This window comes from Dermacentor andersoni, chromosome 3, assembly GCF_023375885.2.
Source record: "Dermacentor andersoni chromosome 3, qqDerAnde1_hic_scaffold, whole genome shotgun sequence".
NCBI lineage: Eukaryota > Metazoa > Arthropoda > Arachnida > Ixodida > Ixodidae > Dermacentor > Dermacentor andersoni.
The window spans coordinates 216,485,101-216,505,681 of record NC_092816.1 but is presented as its reverse complement, the minus strand read 5'-3'; the positions used below and the strand labels follow the sequence as shown (position 1 = coordinate 216,505,681).

Below are 20,581 nucleotides of genomic sequence, written 5' to 3'. Positions count from 1 at the left end.
ACGCGCGGGACCGAATGGTCACGTTCAGAGAAGTTCTCCTGCACTACCGCAGAGAGCGGTTACGCTACCACCCAGCACACAAAACACTGAATAAGTCTCAATCCACCACTTGGCGACTCCTTCAGACACGAACTTTTCCGAACCCCGTGCTTTACAACCGCATGTACCCCGATGCATACTCACCACTCTGCAAAGTGTGCAAGGCCCGCGCCGACCTCAATCATATTATTTGGCAATGCCCGAAACCCTCACCCACCAACACCTCCCGCACTAACACACGCATCATTAGTACGGCCGAGCAGTGGGAGACATTGCTGCTCAGCTTGGACCCAGAGGAGCAGCTCTGGGCCGTCCGGATGGCCGAAGATGCCGCCAGAAAGCAAGGACTGGCCGCCGTCTGAGGAAGGGGGCGATTGGGGGTTAGTCTCCCGACCCCCGCCACCCCTTAACCCCATCATGGACACAATAAAGTTTTATCTCTCTCTCTCTCGAGTACACTCAAGGTGGTCTGACCACGAAAGCTCTCCTATGGTATCGCTTGATCTTGCGAAAGCGTTATCGATTTCGTCTTCAGGTCGATGATTGCGCCGTGTTGGTTGAGGAAGTCCATGCCAAGAATGACGTCTCGTGAACACTGTTGGAGGATAACGAAGGTGGCAGGGTAAGCCCGGTCATGAACGGTAATTCTTGCCGTGCAGATTCCAGTCGGCGTAATGAGGTGTCCTCCAGCGGCATGAATTTGGGGGCCCTCCCATGCAGTCTTAACCTTCTTCAACTGGGCGGCGATGTGTCCACTCACTACGGAGTAATCGGCCCCTGTGTCGACTAAGGCAGTGACTGCGTGGCCGTCGAGAAGCACGTCGAGGTCGGCGGTTCTTTGTCTGGCGTTGCAGTTGGGCCTTGGCTTTGGATCACGGCTGAGTCGTGTTGAACTGAAGCTGGAACGTCGCGTGGTCAAGTCGTCTTTCGTCGGTGTAGTCTTGGCTTCCTGACTTCGCCGGGACGGTGGCGTGTCGTCATTAGGTCGTCGAGATGGTTTCTTCGTCGTCTTCGTCGGCGGCGGAGGATCTTCGTCAGTTCGACGAAGAGCAACCGCACCTCCATCAGTTGCTGCTTTTAGTTTTCCGGATATGGGCTCGCAGAGCGGCCCCGGGCTTGGCCGGTGTATGGTCGGCGCTGCGGCGACAGGTAGCGCCTGGTGACGGCGAACGGGACGTTCGTCGAGGGCTCCATTGAGTAGCGGCGAGGTAGTCGGCGATGTCACGTGGGCGCGCTCCAAGCTGTGGACGCGGCGCGTTGACGGCGAACCCTCTCAGTCCCAAGTCGCGGTATGGGCATCGGCGATACACATGACCGGCTGCTCCGCAGTCATAGCAGAGCGGGCGGTAGTCGGGGGCTCGCCAAATGTGCGTCTTCCTCGCGTAGGTGCGCAGGGCGACGGGTGGGCGTGCTGGCGTTCGCGGCCGTGGACGACGGAATCGCGGCGTTACAGGGCCCTGGCGCGGTGGCGGAGGGGGGCCTTGACGGCGTGCGACGGCGGCGTAGGTCATCGCTCCTGGCTGGGGCTGCGGTAACTGAGGTTGCACCTGAGGAACTCTAAGCGATCGCTGAACCTCATCTTTCATGATGTCGGCAATCGAGGCCAGTTAAGGCTGCGACGAAGGCAGGACCTTGAGCAGTTCTTCGCGCACATTGGCCCTGATGGTCTCTTGAAGGTCGTTGGAACCCAGTCCTTGGATGGCGTACTGCGGCGTGAGCCCCTGGCGGTTAAATTGCCGGGTGCGCATCTCCAGAGTTTTCTCGATCGTCGATGCTTCTGCAGAAAACTCAGCTACGGTCTTCGGCGGGTTACGAATAAGTCCGGCGAAAAGTTCTTGCTTGACGCCCCGCATCAGGAACCGGATTTTTTTCTCCTCCGACATTTCCGGGTCGGCGTGCCGGAAAAGACAGGCCATCTCCTCCGTGAAGATCGCGATCGTCTCGTTTGGCAGCTGCACTCTGGTTTCTAGTAGAGCTTGGGCTCGCTCTTTTCGCACGACGCTTGTAAACGTTTGCAAGAAGCCGCTTCGGAGCAGGTGCCACGTCGTTAAGGTGGCTTCTCGATTCTCGAACCAGGTCCTGGCGGCGTCTTCCAATGCGAAATAGACATGCCGCAGCTTGTCGTCGCTGTCCCAACTGTTAAACGTAGTGATCCTCTCATATGTCTCCAGCCAGCTTTCCGAGTCCTCAAATGTGGAACCGCGGAACGTCGGTGGTTCCCTGGGCTGCGGCAGAACTATTGAGGCTGCTCCGGCTGCCATTGGGACTGTCTTCTTGGTCGTCTCTGGACGAACTTCTCTGACGATTTTCTTGGTCGTCTCTGGTAGAATTCCGTGTTCCGGGGGCAGCTGCTGTAGCCGGCGGCTGGCTCATTGTTCCGGGACGGTGCTGGTGTTGTCTTTGCGGTCCGGTCTTGGATTACGGCTTGTCGGGGGCGTCCGGCACATGAACGAAAAGCACCTCCGTTAGATGTCACGTGGTGGTGACGTTGAATGGCACAGTAACAATACTCTGAACGACAAAACTAACTTTTATTGGGCGAACCTGTGCCCACAAAACAGGCTACACTTATAGCACAATGATGGTGGCGAACACGGCCGGCGATCGTCGAAAATCTGATCAGCGGGTCGAGCGCGTCGGCTTTTCTACAGCAGTCGTCGAACGCTCCAGACTAATCGCTTGGACCCGCGTGTCCTCCACAAAATTCTACACCATACGCGTCACGTGCTGAAATCAGATAACATAAGGTTCGGCGACAACAGACAGCGGATAGAAGCATCGCTAACTTTCCAGAAACTTCGGATGCATGCAGGCGCGTTCCGCGCTGTGCGTAAACCTTTGTTAGGCGGTGAAACCTGTCCCCCGATAAAGACAAGTACACGTGTCAATATGCACTGATACGTTCTGTAGCTACTCTATTAATAAAGGCGGAGACTGCAGCTATTTGGGACCTGAGTTTGCGGCCTGAGGCGAAACCGATAAGTTTTCTTGTGTTTGTATTCGTGGCTAATTTACTGCGGCAAAACCACTTCATTGTGTCATTCGTTTGCGAGAGCTTCTGCTGCTTCCATTGAGCGGCGTCATGATCAGAAGGGCAGTTTCATCCGCGTAGAGCAAAGCCTTGTTGTGCACAAAATACGAAGGATAATCATTAAGAAACAAGGAAACAAAAAGTGGTTCGAGTCATGACAGCCAGAGTCCCTTGAGGGACTCTGGCTGTCAAACAAACAGGAAAAGACGACACTCGCAGCGAGTGTCGTCTTTCCTGTTTTTCTTCACTGTGTCCGTGTCAGTGCGCTGCTTCACCAGCAAGGTATGATGGCTTCTAGTGTGTTGCAACACCACGGACCCGAGTATATGGGGTTGGTCCCTCCTGCGCTTAGCCGTGCGTGGCTTAGCCGTGTCCGGCCAAAATGGTTTCCCGAGGTTTGAACCAATGCTTTATAGACCCTCGGTGGAGGCAACCTAAATCTTTAGTTTCCACTTCACGTAGACGGTTATACCAGGCTGAAGCTCCAGAGGCAAATTGGTCAATCAGCTTTTCCCATTTTTTCTTCTACCACTCACTTTATCATCCTCCTTCAACCATCTTTCCTGTATACTCCTCGTTCCTCCCTTTTCTTCATCTTCCCAGGCGGGCTCGGGTAACCAGATCATTTGTGACCAGATGTGGCCATCACATATATGGTCGTAGAAGCCATATGCCGTTGGGATGGTAGGGCTTTCTTCACCATTCCTTGTCCCCTCCTTCAGATCGGTGATGGGTAACTGGCATCGTCACCGAATGTACACAATTCAAGAGCTCTTACACACGCTTCTCTTGCAAGCCCTACCTTAACTGAGCTCCACCATACCAGAGGCCTCTGCCAGCACTGGTCCCAGCGCAGCCAAAAGGCTAAGCTGAGCCCATTGACTTTCGAATAGGTCACTTGCAAGTTGTCGCCTTGCGAGACGATGCTCTCACGGCAAACATACCGCTCGTAAGATGCGTGGTCAGCGCCCGCACCAGCTAGGCGATGAACCACCCAGCCAGACGGTGACCACGGACCAACCAGCCATTCGGTGCAGCCAGCTCCTAAGGAGTGACGGGATTTCTTCGACCGCTCCAACAAAACGAAACGCTTAATTACAGGGCCCCAAAAGCTGTCTTAAAGTGTTTTTGTGGTTTGCCGAACACAGCATAAGATTATTTTCAATATGGACACACTGTAATGCAAGAGAACGTCAGAAGTCCCCCGCAACCTCGATGATGTTCAATCACTCTTCCATGATTTCATCCAAAGGTGCTGTGTACACAGAAACCAACTTAAGAACCAAGCATACCGTAGTGAATAGGAATATTAAGCTCTGCAGCCTCATCTCCAGTCATCTGGAAAGTGCGAGCTCGAGTTTGCCTAGGCTGCTCTGTTTTAGACGCCGCCAGCACTTCCTACTGCTTTCGTCTCCGATCCTTTGTTGGCTGCGGTTTTCCCCACCGTGGAATTACGTGACCGAACTCTGCCGTGCGTCAAGCCCGACGACGCCAGCCAGACATCCCCACCGTTTTCACCAGCCATCGTATGTACCGCTGCCAACCGTCAGCGCGATACTGACATCTTTAGCGGCATCGATGAGAAAGACGTTGCAGATTAGCTGGAATCGTATGAAAGATTGAGCACCACCAACGAATGGGATGATCTCCTAAGAGTCGACAACGCAATCCTCAATTTATCGGGCGTAGCCCGCCTGTGGCAGAAAAACCACGAAGCCGATCTCCGCACGTGGGGTAGCTTTAAACCAGCATCGCAGAAGATTTCGGCCGCCCTGGCGTGCGCAAGCTTCGCGCTCAACAACGCCTACGAAGCCGTTCCCAGCAGACTGCTGAAATATTAACCAGCTACATGGATGACATCGTAGACCTCTGCCGGCGTGTCCGCCCGATGATGGTGGAGGCGGACAAGGTAGGCCACACGATGAACGGCATTTGCGACGAAGCCTTTCATATGCTGTTGTCCAAAAACCGTGGCACTGGTTCTCAGTTCAATGAAATTTGTCAGAGTTTCGACGAGCCCTGCCAGCGTTTTCTCAAACCGCGCCCATCTTTGTCCGATGACACCCTTGAGAGCGTGACCGCCGTTACTGACATGGACTCCCTACTTTGTCAGGTAAAGAGGTTCGTCCATGCTAAGGTCGCTCATCAGCTTTCCCTGCTGGCCCCAGCCGCGCAATCACCCTCGCCTTACCTGCCGAGCTTCGCCAGGTGAGACAGCAACAAGTCTGCGCAGCTGTGCCTACCGCCCGTGAGATTCCGCCGGTGCCTCCTCTCGTTGCCAATACCGAGGTGAATGCACCTCGGTATTGCACTTCAGCAATGCCGATGCTATCGCACGGCCAAGATGTGAGACCGTTGCGCCCTTCCCATCAGCGGTGCCACTGCGTCCATCTACTCACTTCGTGCAGCCGAGGCACCCACAAAGCAGTGGACAACGGATATCCCGACAACCGGCCAGTATGTGTTGCGGGTGGTCTACCTAGCCACGCTGCAAAATTTTGCCGCTTCCGCGCAGCATCGTACCGCCATAGCTTCGACTGCGATTCATATGTTGCAACCTACCTGTTGTTTGCCGCATCTCGGAACTTGGCCAGATGACTTTATGCTCGCACCACCACCCTCTTGTTCACCGCTGTTCGCCATCGACTCAACACTGCTCACTTTGGCCGATGCGTGGTGGTCCTTTTACACCGGAACGGCAAAACTACTCGCCGCAATTCCAGAGGCAAGAACAGCATCGCCCACTTGAAGACCAATGCCTTTCCGACTAAAGTGTTATTGGCGTACTTGTGGATGGCGTCGGCTGCACTCGCCCTCGTCGACTATGGTACCGCCGTTTCAGTTCTTAGTGGCAAGCTTTGCCGTTTGCTCAGAAAGGTTACGACGCTCTGCCAAGCATACTAATTTATACTGCCAGCGCTGACTGCACGACGCCGGCGGCTGCGTGTACTGCCCGGGTTGTAATGCATCGTCGCATGTGATGCATGTGAGGTGATGCATCGTCGACTTATTGGTGCTGTATTCGTGTGCGCACGATCTTATTTTAGGCAGTGACTTTCTTTCCGCTAATAAGGCCGTCATCGACTGCTCTCGTGCTGAAGGAAACTTCAAACGCTTTGCAACGCTCCGTTTTTTGACGCTCGTCAAGTTGAAGATTTGTTGGAGAAGACGTTGCAATACCACAGCAGTCATCTGCCCTTGCCTTAGTATCCTGCAACGTCGTTGGTGATGCAAGCGAACTTTATGCGCCATCTGCCATCCTCGGTCGTCGCAAATGTTCCCGCTGCCTTTTGATCTTTTACAATTTTGTGGCAGCGTCAGCAGACTGCTTGTCTCCAACCAATTGTCACGTCCCCTCACATTGCTTCTTAAGGAGGGCGATGGCCACCTCCAGTGTGTCGACGCTGCTGCTATCATTGACATGCGAATTGGTTCCGTCACTACTCATGAGGCCGTTGCAGTGACATGTAAGCCCGCGCAAGAGCCGACTTCAATTGATGTTCTAAATAGCTCCTTTTTTATTGCGATAAAGACTTGCCCTTAAGGCATAATTCTTGTTGCATATATGTGTATTATATGTGTGTTCTGAGGCCTGTGTTGTGCATGAATTGAAGCAGTGTTTTGTGGAATCTGTTGTCATGTATCCAGCGGTCATAGCTGGTTGTCACACTGTAGCGGAGGCCGGCTAGCTGTAGGAGACGTGAGCGTTCCGATTTTAAACCAGTACATGTCCATATTAGGTGGTATGTATCTGCTTCCATCACAGGAATGGAGCAGTATGGACACTTAGCGCCCAGTGGTAAATGCGACCAGTTCCACCTTGAGATAACAGCCGGTGTAAGGGCCACCCCGGCCCGAAGCCTCCTAAGCACAACTTCCTCCGCCCTGGTAAGGTGAAGGGGGAGGGAGCAGACACACGGTGAGATAAGAGCGCGTGTGTCCTGCCGGAGAAAATTTTTACGGGCTCGGAACGAGTTAAGGGATTGAGGTGAGAGGGGAATAGGCGGAAGATCAGGATTAGGAGGGCAGTGTGCCTGCTGGTCAGCAGCAATGTTGTGAGGGTTCGCTGAATGGCCTTGAATCCAGTGTACCTTGACGCAAGTAGCTGTTTTACTATTCATAATGTGTATTGTCTCGCAGATTTCCATCGCCTTATCAACCTTCTTGAGTTCCTGAATAGCCGCTAAAGAATCAGTGAAGATATCTAGTTGCTTGATGGTAGGCTGCTTAGATGTCGCATCTTGCACAGCGTCATGGATGGCTCGAAGTTCCATTACTAGAGCGCTGGCTTCCGTAGATAAATAGCGCTGGTGGCCGCTGATGAAATTATTCGTAGTACTTAGGAATGATGTCCTTCCGCTGTCTGGGAGAATGGCAGCATCCATATAGACTTTGCAGGTGCTAGCGCATGATGCATCGACGATACTGTGTTCGTCAATAATACCTGTTGTATCGCTGCGTCGTAACTTCGTTGGCTTATTATTTGTGATGCTGGTGAACTCCTAGGGCGGCATTGCATAGGGCTGATTGTCAATCCGAGAGCCACGTTGAAAATGAGCATGCAACGCAGCGACAGCTGGAATAAGTAGCTTTTTTTTTTCACGTGCTTTTTCACGTTGCCAAATGAGCTCTGCAAGTGTGTTGAGCTGGGCATGTTCCTGTAAGGTTGGTATCAGAGTGATGCGGGCAGTGCTGTGATTGTGCGCATAGCATCGCGATTAATCGTCTCCAACTGTGCCAGCTTTGCCAAAGTCAGCCGTTGAAATTGTGCTTGATATAAAATTCGTGGCTGCAAGACTGCACGCACCAACCGTCGTGCTACCAACCGACGAGCTCCAGCTGCTTTTGCTGCAATGCGACGAATAAGGTGAAGTGTTTTTGTCGAACTCTGTCGGGTTTTACGGAGCCAGTGTGCACCACTGCCGGAGTGGTGAATATCGAGACCCAGTATGCGGACCTCAGAAGCCTCAGGGATTGTCACTGTGCCGAGTCTAAATGTAAAGGCGTGCTGCGTCATTCTTGTGCGTCCTTTCTTGTTGGCCACCACAACATACCTTGATTTTTGGGCGGAAATGTCCAACTCTCCTTTGCGAGCGTAGTTGTTCAGAACATCAAGGACTTCTTGAAGCTGTTAAGTTTGTCTAGATATATCTTCAAGCACGGACCACATAGTGACGTCATCCGCATAGATTAAGAACCTCACGTCTGGAATCCGATGTAGTTGCCATGCTAGACGTATTAGAGCAACGTTGAAGAGAAGAGGAGCCAAAACCGAACCTTGTGGGACTCCTCTGTTCGATGTTAAGTATCTTTCTTGCCTTCCATCTACTCTAATCGCAAATGTGCGATTCTCAAGGAATGAGTGGATAAATGTTATCACCCGCGGTGGAAGTCCCATGTCGATGAGGTTGGCTATAATGACTGCATGGTCTATATTGTCATAAGCTTTCGTTATGTCTGTTGCTACTACCGTGCGCACAGCGTGACTGTGTGGTGAAACCTGTAAATCATCGTCTGATAAGATAGAAAGTCAGTCTTCAGTTCCCAAGTAAGAACGGAATCCAATTTGAGCAGGATGATATTTATCGTGGCGTTCAAGCCACCAGGAAACACGTGTGGCCAGCATCTTTTCAGCGAGCTTGCAGACAGTTGAGGTTAGTGAAATTGGGTGTAAAGACTGCAGGCTATTTGGAGACTTTCCTTGTTTCGGAATCACGACAACAATTGAATGCTTCCAATCAGGTGGAACGTTTCCAGTCTCCCATACTTTATTTTAGCCTGAAGAAGTGCGTCGAGAGCTGCTCCTTCCATGTTCTTGAAAACCTCATAAGGAATACCATCGGTACCAGGTTTTGTTCGTTGCTTCGAAGTTTCAATCGCTGCTATTAGTTCGGCCATGCTGAAAGGGCTGGATATTTCAGATTTGGAAGTTGTGTCAGACTCACCAATTTCGGGGCAGTTTATAGGTGACGCTTTATCGTATTTCGGGACGAACGCTCTAGCAGCGTGTTCTGCAAATTGATGTGGCGAACTCTGGATCGCTAACCTAACGCTCGCTGCAGGGTCAGGTTGCTTATGACCGCGTTCCATTGACCGGAACGTACGCCAAAGTGCTCTGTTTCCAATGCCCGATCCAAGATTCTCGCACCACTCATACCATCGTCGTCGACAAAGCTGCTTTTCGTGCCTACGTGCCTTCGCCGCTATATGGTTAGAACGTGCACGGCTACCTCGTGCATCGGGATTCCTCGACGCATACACTTCTGCCTGACATCGCTTTGCCCAAAGTTGCAAAAGGGCGAGGTCCGGTTGAGGTTGTTCCTCGTCAACTGTGGTTACAGCGGTGTTCCTCCGTAGCAGTTCTTGCAAAGCGGGAAGAATTTCTGAGGGCTCTGAGGGTACTTTATCAATCGATAATTCCCGAAACTCATCCCAATGCGTGACTGTTCCTCGTCGTCGAATTTTCTTTATGCACGTTCAGTGCAAACCAATCATTATTGACATATGATCACTGCCCCATGTATCTGGTTCCACCCGCCACTGCGGCATTCCAGGACCCAACCACCACGTGATGTCTGCAGCGTTTGTTCTAGATACTGTGGGTACAGCACAGGTAGCCACATCGTGATGGTTCAACAGTGTAAAAGTGACATCGCTCATGATGTTTTTAACTTGGTATCCTCTTCGGGAGCTGTACTTGTACCCCCGTTCTGTATGTGGGACATTGAAGTCTCCACCCACGAGAATAGGAATTACCGGGTAAGTAGACCGGAGATCGGCTATCCACCGCAAGTTCAAACGTGTGCGCTGTGGTCTGGTGTAGAATGACACTAGAATGACAGGAGTCTTCACTGGTCGTGTTAGGACCCTGACAACTTCTTGATTACCACTACACCATCGCTCCAGATCAATCACTGTGTGAGCAATATGCGATGATATATACGCCTCGTGCACCGCCTATAGAGGCGCCACTGAAAGCCACCTAGCGGACGCTTCCAACAGTACACACGGGAGCAGTAGCAGACGACAACCCTTTGCAGCAAGGATGGCTGAAGTTCGCGGCTGCGATTTCTCCTTTGTTCGGGTGCCAGGCTGCTTCTTCGATGACAGCTGTAGGGAAGATGCTGACCTCTGTGCGAGCGGGTGTGAACACGATGTTACCGGTGTTTGGGACATGGTCCACATACGTGCAAGGTGTGTCCCGCAGACGAACACCATGAACCCCATTTACATGATGTGGAGCTCATGTTCACTAGCCGATAAATTTTGTTTAGTGATGCGATCTCTCGGTGGTTTTTTTTATTCTACCCTTGCCGCAATGCTGCTTCTGTACCTGAATAATAAGCACCCGTCGTTAGTGCAGACTTATATCAAACAAATACGCACGGTGCAATCTCTGCATATGCCGTTGTGATTTTTCTGCCGATTAATACATGTGACATCACCAAATAAGTGCAGTCGAAGTCGCCTCAAGAAGAATAATTGCCAATTTATTGATGGAAATGCGTACACTAGCCAACGAAGTCACCAAACACACGGGTTAATAAAAGCGCGTGTTAGTGCTGTACCGCCGATGCAATTCTGCTGCATACGCCGATGAACTACCATTCCCGCTGCAGTTTGTGCAATTTTAAATTCCCCAAGGGAGCTGCTTGGAAACGTATAAAGCTAAAGACTGACTAATTTTTCAGTACTTCTTTATATTACAAGAGAGAGGTGCCACATGATATATTTAAAGGCAGAGCAGCGCCAGTCAAAGTAGATGAGCGCTGGCGGCAAGGCTTGGTTTAGCCGTCTGCAGCGTAAGTATAAGAAAGAATTCAGTTAAGCCAAAACTCACATGCAAGAAGGGACTACGTTGTGAAACAAACAAATCACTCGGCGTGTTAAGTTTGCTCAGGCAGCATCAAGGTGTGATGACTTCCCAAACTGGACGCGAACTTTTCAACGAGAAATGGAACAAAAATACCATATGCAGCAGCTATTAGCAATTCTCGCCCTGAACTACCTATTTTCTAAACACATTTCCAAAAACGCAAACGATATCTAAGATGTCCTTGGGCGAAAAGAATAATGATGTTAAAGAAGCACTTCCTTGGTATCATTCCGATAAGACACAGCGTGATTTATATCCTTTACAAACAAGGCAGGGTGAAAACTTCGCAGTTCAAACGAATCGACAAGAGTATTGCATGGAGCGACTAGCAACAGTTAAACATGTGTGAAGCCACGCATAAAATAGATTTAAAAACATGAAGTGCGCGACAGCTGGTGCGAGGATTTACCGCGCCACATGAAACCAAGAATTTCAGTTCTTGCAAACTTCAGTAGCTTCAACATACAACGCAATCCGCTCGTGCAGTCGTGCTGCCTAGCTAGCACAACGCGGTAATGAAGCGGAAAACAATACAAGAGGCAAACAGCATTCCGAACTTTAGCGAAATGCCTTTAAACCTCATGCTGCACTGCAGACGAACTTCGTTGCTCACGCGTCTAACTACGATCGAGTGGAAAAAACACCGACGAGACAAAGGAAAGGATGAGAACAAGAAATTTCCCTTCGAAGCGACGATCCATTTTTGCTACCGTTGCTCCCGCTGATTAGGCTTTGCCGGGAATGATTAGAACCGTATCGCCGGCACGTTTTCACCGTTATTTGGGCCCCCCCCCCCCTGCAACAATTCTTCGACATTCCCTGAAGCTTTGGCCACCCCACATGCGCGAATGGTGTTGCCTATCTTGCTCTGAAAACGTGAATAAGACAGAGAAGCACGATCAGCGACAAAACAAACTACGGCGCGCGCCAGGCTCCTCTCCCGCGTGTTCTGCGCAAGGCCGCCACCAGTGGCGCGTCCGTCGGCGTGCACGGCGCCTATAAACTGCAGCTTTTCCCGGAGCTGAAGCCATTGTAGTAGCACGTCTATCTCTAATAGATGGGTTATGATACCCATTAAAATTGGACAGGGAGAATAGCTTATTATGCTCTTAAATAAGCAGTGCCCATACATGTAGCTTATTGTATTGAAGCTTGGTTTTAATTTCTCCTAACTTGGAGCTTAGACCCCGACAATTCCACTGTAGAGTTCCATCCTGTGACAGCTGCTGCAGAGAATTAGTCATGATGCAGGCAATTCTGAATGAGCAACGTTAGTTGAGGAAGTTGATCTAAAACTGCTGTCCAAACAGCTTGGTTGACCTGTTGTGCCGGACGGGATCCAGGCGTTACGGTGGCATTCGCAGTGGTTGATGCGTCACGTGTTGGTCCTGTTTTCTGACGACGGAGAATTACCAATTCTTTATGTTTGCGTAGTCACTCAATCTCTCTGGCCAGTGCGTCTATCCGAGCGTCAATGTCATCATGGTCATCATCCGACTGATACAGAGGTTCCGGTAATTTCTGTTTCTTTGTCTGCGACTGCTTGCCACGTTTAAGAACAGAATACAGTTATGTTGCTGGGGCTTTTTCTTCTTCTGCCAAGAGCATCTCTGGCTCTTCTGCAAGAACCTCATAACGATTGTGTGTTGTTACTATAGTCGTTTCTGGTATAGCCTTTCGTATCCGTACTGTGGCCTTCTGTTTAGTCGGACAATTTGTGCTTGTCATATCGTGCTCATCAGATTTAGATAAGCCACATCGATATCGTGGTTGGCCTTCTTGTGTGAGCGTTTCTGTGGGCAAAATGCCTGCATGTGTCCACGTTGAAAGCAGCGGTAGCAGAATATTCTAGCGCCGACGTTAACAGTTTCCCAATGCACCCAATTTGTACGCCTTCTCGACTAGTTACGTTATTCTTTAGACTGTCAGCATGTTTCCTTAGGCCATACGCCATCTGTCTGTCACCACGTCGACAGAGGTATCAATGCGCCACTGCGACAAAGACTATATTGTGTGTCCATGACAGAGCGCCGTGTTATCGATTACCGGCGTTATCCCGCCGACGAATAGCCGCTCTTCATCCCAGTTGTTCTTGTTAATAAGAAGGATCGATCAATTCGTTTCTGTGTTCATTATCATCGACTCAACAAAATGCCTCGCAAATATGTTTGCCCTTGGTTGATAATTGGCGATGCCATTCAAGGCACGGAGTGGTTCCCTTTTACTTACCTAGCCGCGACTGGAAAGGTCTCGTGGCACCAGACGACCAACCTAAAACGGCCGTCGTCACATCTGATGGCATATATATGAATTTCCTGTCATGCCTTTCGGGCTTTTGAACTCCCCCGCAACGTTTGAGGTTCTGGCGGACAAGCTTTTGCGTGGTCTCAAGTGGAAAACATGTTTGTGCTACTTAGATGACATGGCTATTTTTTACCCGATACTCTCACCAATCTATGTAGGCTAGAGGAAGTGCCACAGTATCTAACTGGCACCGGCCTTCACCTCTATCTGAAGAAATGCCGCTCTGGCGCAAGTCGGCTCACCATCCATGGCCACGTGGTATTTAAAGACGGTATTCTTCCTAACGCCGACAAGCTCCGTGCATTTACAGATTTTCTCAAACTTTCCTTCATAAACGAACTTCGCAGCTCCATTGGCCCCTGTTCTTACTTTCGCCGTTTCATTCGCAAATAGGCGTCCATGAATCAGCTGCTACGCACCTACTTGAAAATATATAGACATAGTCGCCCACTTGAGATGATGAGTTCCAAGAATTGAATCGTCTACTAACCTCGCCGCCAATATTGTGTCCCTTCGAACCTATATACCGACGCCAGTGGTGTTGAACTTGGCGCTGTATTCGCGCAGTGCAAATCTGGATTCACTGACTACGTCGTTGCATACGCAAGCCGCACCCTCACCAAAGAAGAGACGAATAATTCCATTACGGAAAAGGTGATATTTGGCCATAACCAGGGCACTTGGTAAATTTCGACGTTATCTCTATGAGCCGTGCCTCCGACTTACAGACAACCATGCGCTTTGTTGGCTGTCCACGTTGAAGGACTCCTATGGCTGATTAGCTGGCTGGGCTTTGCGACCGCAAGACTACCTCATGCGCTTTGTCTACAAGTCTGGCCACCGCCACACCGATGCCGACGAGCTTTCACATTTACCCGTGTAAAAGAAAGCGCTGCCTCCGTGTCTGTCTTTGACGAAGTGCTTTTGATCACAGCAAAGTGCTAAATGGCGTCAGAGCAATGCAAGATCACCTGGATTAGCGCTCTTCTACGCTTCCTTCAAGCCCTTCGACTCATCCTCCACCTACTCAAGGTTTCGCCGTCAAGGTTCTCACTTCGGCATGCAGGATGGCCTTCTCTATCGCCGGAGCTACCTGTCTGACGGCCGCGAGTGACTGCTGGTGCTACGTCGACATCTTCGTCGTGAAATATATTCTGCCTTCCACGCTGACCCACATTGTGCGCATGTCATCATCATCATCATCATCATCAGCCTGGTTATGCCCACTGCAGGGCAAAGGCCTCTCCCATACTTCTCCAACTACCCCGGTCATGTACTAATTGTGCCGGACGGGATCCAGGCGTTACGGTGGCATTTGCAGCGGTTGATGCGTCACATGTTGGCCCTGTTTTCTGACGACGGAGAATTACCAATTCTTTATGTTTGCGTAGTCGCTCAATCTCTCTGGCCTGTGCGTCTATGCGAGCGTCAATGTCATCATGGTCATCATCCGACTGATACAGATGTTCCGGCAATTTCTGTTTCTTTGTCTGCGACTGCTTCATGGTATCATCATCTCATCCGCCCACCTAACTTTCTGCTGCCCTCTGCTGCGCTTTCCTTCCCTTGGAATCCATTCCGTAACTCTTAATGACCATCGGTTATCTTCCCTCCTCATTACGTGTCCTGCCCATGCCCATTTCTTTTTCTTGATTTCAACTAAGATATCATTAACTCGCGTTTGTTCCCTCACCCAATCTGCTCTTTCTTTATCCCTTAAAGTTATACCAATCATTCTTCTTTCCATAGCTCGTTGCGTCGTCCTCAATTTAAATAGAGCCCTTACAGTCCGGTACAGTCCCGAAGATACAAAGGTCTTTTGTACACACGCGTGCTACGTCTCGGCACGCTGTCCTCCTCGTCAGTGCTTGATTGGTCGGACACTTCTTGGCATCTCCCACCCCATCTCTTCATTTGACGGATGTGGGCGGTAGTCGAGCATACCCTTTCCTTTTCGTTCATCTAGGTCACTCTGTAGGTGTCCGCAGAGAGTATTTCAATCACAGTCAGTGGACCTCGGAACTTCTGGGTTTCTTTGGGGCGCCGATGTGCTCTGGAACGCAGCGCATGACCACTATGTCTCCGACACTCAGCTTGTCCGCTGTGAAGTGATGCTTGTCGAAGAACTGCTTCGACTTTTCTTGCTGGCTCACTATTCCTTTTTGAGCCATCTATTGAAGTTGCTCCGGACATACCCACTCGTGATTCTCCGTGTTTAGCCGTCCGAGGACACCATCCTGCATCCTTGTTCGATATCCATGCAGAAGCCTGAAATGGCTAGTGCCTGTTGAGGCATTTTATGCAGTGTTTAGGTAGCTCTCTAACTAGTCGATGTGCTGATCCCAGTCCTTGTGAGTCGGGTCCATGATTGTAGTCATCATACAGGGTACCAGAATTAAATTCACTCGCTCTACCTGACCGTTAGCCCTTGGATGGTGAGCAGAGTTCAGTGTGTGAGCCACAGCATTTTTCTGACAGAAGGCTTCGAAGCCATGGGACGTGAAACAGGAACCACGGTTTGAGAAGATGCGCTCCGGTAGGGCGAACTCAGTTACAAAGCTCTGCATGCACCCAAGTACATTTCTCGCTGAGGTGTCTCGCACGGGGTAGAGACGTACAAACTTGGTCAGATTGTCCACCAACACCAAGGTCCACTGGTGTTTCTTGGAACTTCTCACAAACGGACCAACATGGTCCACGTGTATAACTTGAAATGGTCTCTTCCCAAGTGGTATCGGGTGCACAAGTCCAGATTTCTTCCCTCCTGGAACCTTTGTGAACTGACACTCGAAACACCTATAAATGTGCTGGTCCACTTAGCACTTCATCCGGGGAAACCAATAAGGTTTCTTGATTTTCGTCACTGTTAGGTCTATACTAAAATGCCCCTGTAAGTCGTGGAACTTGACAAACATTGCTTTACGCATGCTCTTAGGCATCACGAAAAGAAGTTGTCTGTCTTCTTCCATGAAAAACAGCCTTCCATCCTTCAGTCGTAGGTTTCTGACCGTGACACTTTCTTCCTTGTTCCTTTTCTTGATTAGCTTCTCGAGAATTCGTGCGAGGTTAGCCAAGTCCGCATCAGATCGCTGGATGATCACAACTTGGTCTTCTAAACTGACGGCAAGGCACACTTCGATCCTTGTCTCGACAACCTCATCGAGCCTGTCCTGTGGCGCTCCTACGGGTTCACGACTCAAATAGTTCACGTGTGCCATTTTCTCACCTGCTCGGTGCTTCACCTCGAAGTCATACTATTGAAGTAAGTCAAACCACCTTGCTATTTGTGGTTTAAGAGTCTTGTGCGCATTCAAATACACAATTGTTTGGCAATCTGTTACCGTGTGAACGGAATGCCTTGGAAGAATGGACGAAGTATTTTCATACTTCAGACTATTGCCATCAGCTCAAGTTTTCCCGCATGGTAATTCTTCTCAGCCTCAGGGGTGCGTTTACTGACACAAAACACCAAGTGCCATCGTCCTGACTAATTTTCTTGAAGGATCATTCCCGCAAGTTCATGTTTGCTTGCGTCCGTGTGGCGTTCTGTTGGAGCCGAAGGGCCATACAAATTCAGAACCGAAGGCTCCGTGAGTTCTTCGGAGCTGGTCGAAAGCTTCCTGTTGCTCCACTACCCGTATAAACCTTGTTTCTTTCTTGGTCAGCATAATGGGGAATGAACCACCTGAAAAGTCCTGTTAGACCCAGAAATCTCTTCACACTGTGAACATCAGTTGGCATGCTAGCGTCCAATATAGCTTGTTGCTTCCCATCACCTGGCTGCAGGTAGCCTTTCACAGTTGAAACCTTAGTCGAGTTTTTCACTTCCAAACACACACTTGGATAGCTTAAGGGTTAGACCAGCAGCTCGCAGAGCATCCAGTACTTGTTTGAGCTGAACCAGCAAGTCTTCCCAGTCCTTGGCTGGAGCAAGGTTTGGGTTCGGGCTAGTTGGTATTCCATAGTATCAATCGTCACTTACAGCGCATACATAGACGAGGGACAAAAAGGACGACCAAGACAAGCGCTGACTTCCAGCTGATTTTTGTTTTGAGAAACAAACGTATATATACTGAGATACCAAGACAAAATTGCCACCTACAAAGCGTCAACCCGAAATGAGTATGCATTCAAAATTCAGGACCAAAGATGAACGAGAGCGCATGTGCGACCTCAGAATGACCAGCTCTTTTTCTGGTAATGCAATTGATGGCTTACTAACTGAGTCACCATCGGCAATCGCTGTTGCTTCAATGATAAGTCTAGTACATTCATTGAAGAAGCCACTATCTCAGCTAGGCATTCTAATGAATGTACTAGATTTCCTCACTCAGTGGAAGCTGAAGGTATCCATTTGCACAGTCTAACACACACTACATTCGTGCTCTGGATAGTCGTTTAAGCTGGTCTCCGATGTTCGGCAAGGAAAAGTGTTCCGGCACCGTCTGGCCATTTAGCCGTCGATAGTCTATGACTAGACAATTTTCTCCATTTTTTTCTCGAGTAGCACTGGGCTAGCGTATGGCAAGGATGTATCGGTTACAATGCTAGTCGCTTTCCACTCTTTCTCGGACAATTTTTTGGATTGCTTCTCTTTCCTCTGCATTAGTCGGTATGATTTGCAGCTGACTGGTGTGCTTCTCGAATACTGCGTGATAGCCATCTCCAGTTGGTTACAACACCACAACTCTGACAAATTAGTGCAAAAGTTCATGCATTCATTCAGCATCTTAAGCAGTGCATCCACTTGTTCATTAGCATCTTTCCCGACATTCAGCATGCTACGACCAATCGGCTTCGGCTGAGGCACAGGTCTCACGGGGGTTAACTCTTCGCTCCCTGAAAGCAGTTCAGTGTGAACCAACAAACTTCCGTTGATCAGCTGTTGGTTTTCATCTTTGTCGTTTAACACGGGTATCTCAGCCCTTCCGTGTTCGAAGCGAAGTAGCATTCCCTTACCAGGCCCACTAGGTAAGATCAGATTTCCTTCAATCTTACCGGTCTCCACGGTGACCCAACACACAGTTCTTTTGGACAGTACAATGGTTTCCTTGAGATGAAGTGGTTCCTTGGAAGGCTTCATCTGGGCAAGGTCGATGTTACAAATTGGAAGATAATCTCGGTAGCCAATCCTGAGTTCATCTCCTATGCGTAGGTATGCAATGTGCTCTTGTTCCGTCCAGGTTCTACCAACCAGCATGTCCACGGGCAAGGTACTGTTGTTGACGACAATCATCTTGTCCTTGCAGCATACCCGGTCATCGATTTCTATGTCCACCTGCGAGGTCCCGATAGGCCGAACTGTAGATGTGTCGGTGTTCCCAAACCCATACAAGCCTTGAACCCTGCACACAACTTGTAGGCTGCCCTTTTTAGCCGCTTGATGACGCAATATACTGTCTGAACTTCCCGGGCCAATCATCACCGAGACCTGGTGAGCTTCATTGATGGTCGCTGTTTTTGGGAGCTTTGATGGACCCCTGTCACCTGTTGTATTCTCATTCACCACGAAGTTACAAACAGGGTTTGTTTTTGGACAGTCTCTCGCTAGGTGCCCATACCTTCCGCAATTGTAGCATTTTCGCTCCGCTTGATCACGCTTGGGCGGCTCTGGCGTTTTATTCGGTGGTCCCCCCACGTATTTGGTCTGTGACACGTACATTTGTTATCACTTGCTCAGGTGGACGCGTGACAGTCCAAGATCTTGAGGTTGGAGGCTTGGCACGAGGTGTCGTGGCACTTGAATCACCACCTTGTGGCTTGGCCCCTGGTGACTTCTGCATTCTAGCTTCGCTTATTCGCTGCAGTCTTCGCAAATCAGCCAGCAATTCATCCTCGTCCTTGTGTTCCTTCGCCGTCATGGAGATGCATGCGTCTCTAAACCGCAGCCCCGCCAAAACTTGCTCCTTGGTATCTTGCATACCGAGGCCCAGTCCCTTGCGTAACAAGGGCTTTTCAAAGAAGTATGCCGTGATGGACCCTCCCTTCATCTGCACTTTTTCATGCATTCGCTTCCACTTTTCGGCCATGCTTGTCTGGCCCACTAATGTCTTTTTGAAGGCAATCTTGAAGTCCTCCCACGTAGTGAGGTAATCGACACGGGCCTGAAGCCAAAAGCGAGCAGGTCCCTTCATGTGAAGCCTGGCGTTTTCTAGTCTGAAGCTGTCCGGCCAGCCGTGCAGGACCGCCATGGAACCGATACTCTTCAGCCACGCCCCAGCTTCGCGGGATGAGCCCTGGCCGTCGAAATCGTGAATGGCTTTATTGAGGTCCGGCATAACGTGAAATGCTTCAGGTTTTCTCTCCAGAAGCTTCAGTAACCGCCCGTTTTGCTCCAGCAGAGCTTGCATCATTTGGTTTTCTTGATTTCCGCTGCCGTCTGCCATCTTCGGGGTCGTCTAGGCGTTTCCCTTGGCGTACGCACAGTTTTTCGCCGCCAGCTGAGCGTCCAAGCTTACGACGTCATACAGAGCGTCCGCAGACTCGTTTCTGAGGTGGCACAAAGACACGTTTTCGATGTCGGTACCTCACGAAGACGGTATCGTTGCGTCTCGTAGACGTCACACAGAGCGTCCGCACGCACGTTTTTCAAGGCAACACAAAGGGACCCTTTTACGGTCAGTACCTCACGAAGACGGCCTCAACGCAGCGTCCGGTGAAAAGTCAGCGAGCATCACCATCGACGCAATCCCACGACATCGGCTTCCAGGATCGCTACACCACGAACGTTTCGGTGTATCCCACTTCTGAGATGTTCGAAATTTGTTCGTAGACACACAGATTTTTAAGAAGGGTGCTCTTTAATAGACAAATAAAAGAAAAAAACAGTTCAAGACAGCGTGACAACTGCCTTCCTTCGCGGCTGCCTTGTCTCTCCCCTATGTCGCCACCCTTGGCTTCCGATTCCGCTAACACATGACATCGCTCGTCTCGCAGGATCCAAAATTTACAGCAAGATCAATTTGATGAGCGCATACCACCAAATTCTTGTCGAACCTAGCGACATTCCGAAAACAGCAATCACTACTTAGTTTGGCCTACTTGAATTTCTCCGTGTGCCTTACAGTTTTAAGAATGCGGCACAAACTATTCAAAGGTTCATGGACGAGGTTTCACGCGAACTCCTATTCATTTTCGTCTACCTTGACGACATTCTCATTGTAAGTCGCACTGACAAAGTGTACAAAAAGCACCTCGTCTTCTTTTTGAGCGGCTGGATGAACGCGTACTAGTCCTAAAGCCCCCGAGATTCATTTCCGCAGTTGAAGCCCTGGATTTTCTCAGCCATTGCATTTTACCCAAGGCATCGACCCGACGCATCAATCTGCTGT

At 50.0% G+C, this 20,581-nt stretch overlaps 1 protein-coding gene and 1 pseudogene across 1 annotated transcript in view; one reads left to right on the top strand and one right to left on the bottom strand.

Annotated features, from left to right (window-relative positions):
• Positions 1-20,581, top strand: part of LOC126536368 (cytochrome P450 3A9-like) — a 357,446-nt gene that overhangs the window by 184,676 nt on the left and 152,189 nt on the right. The window lies entirely within an intron of this gene.
• LOC140216311 (uncharacterized) lies at positions 15,033-19,636 on the bottom strand (annotated as a pseudogene).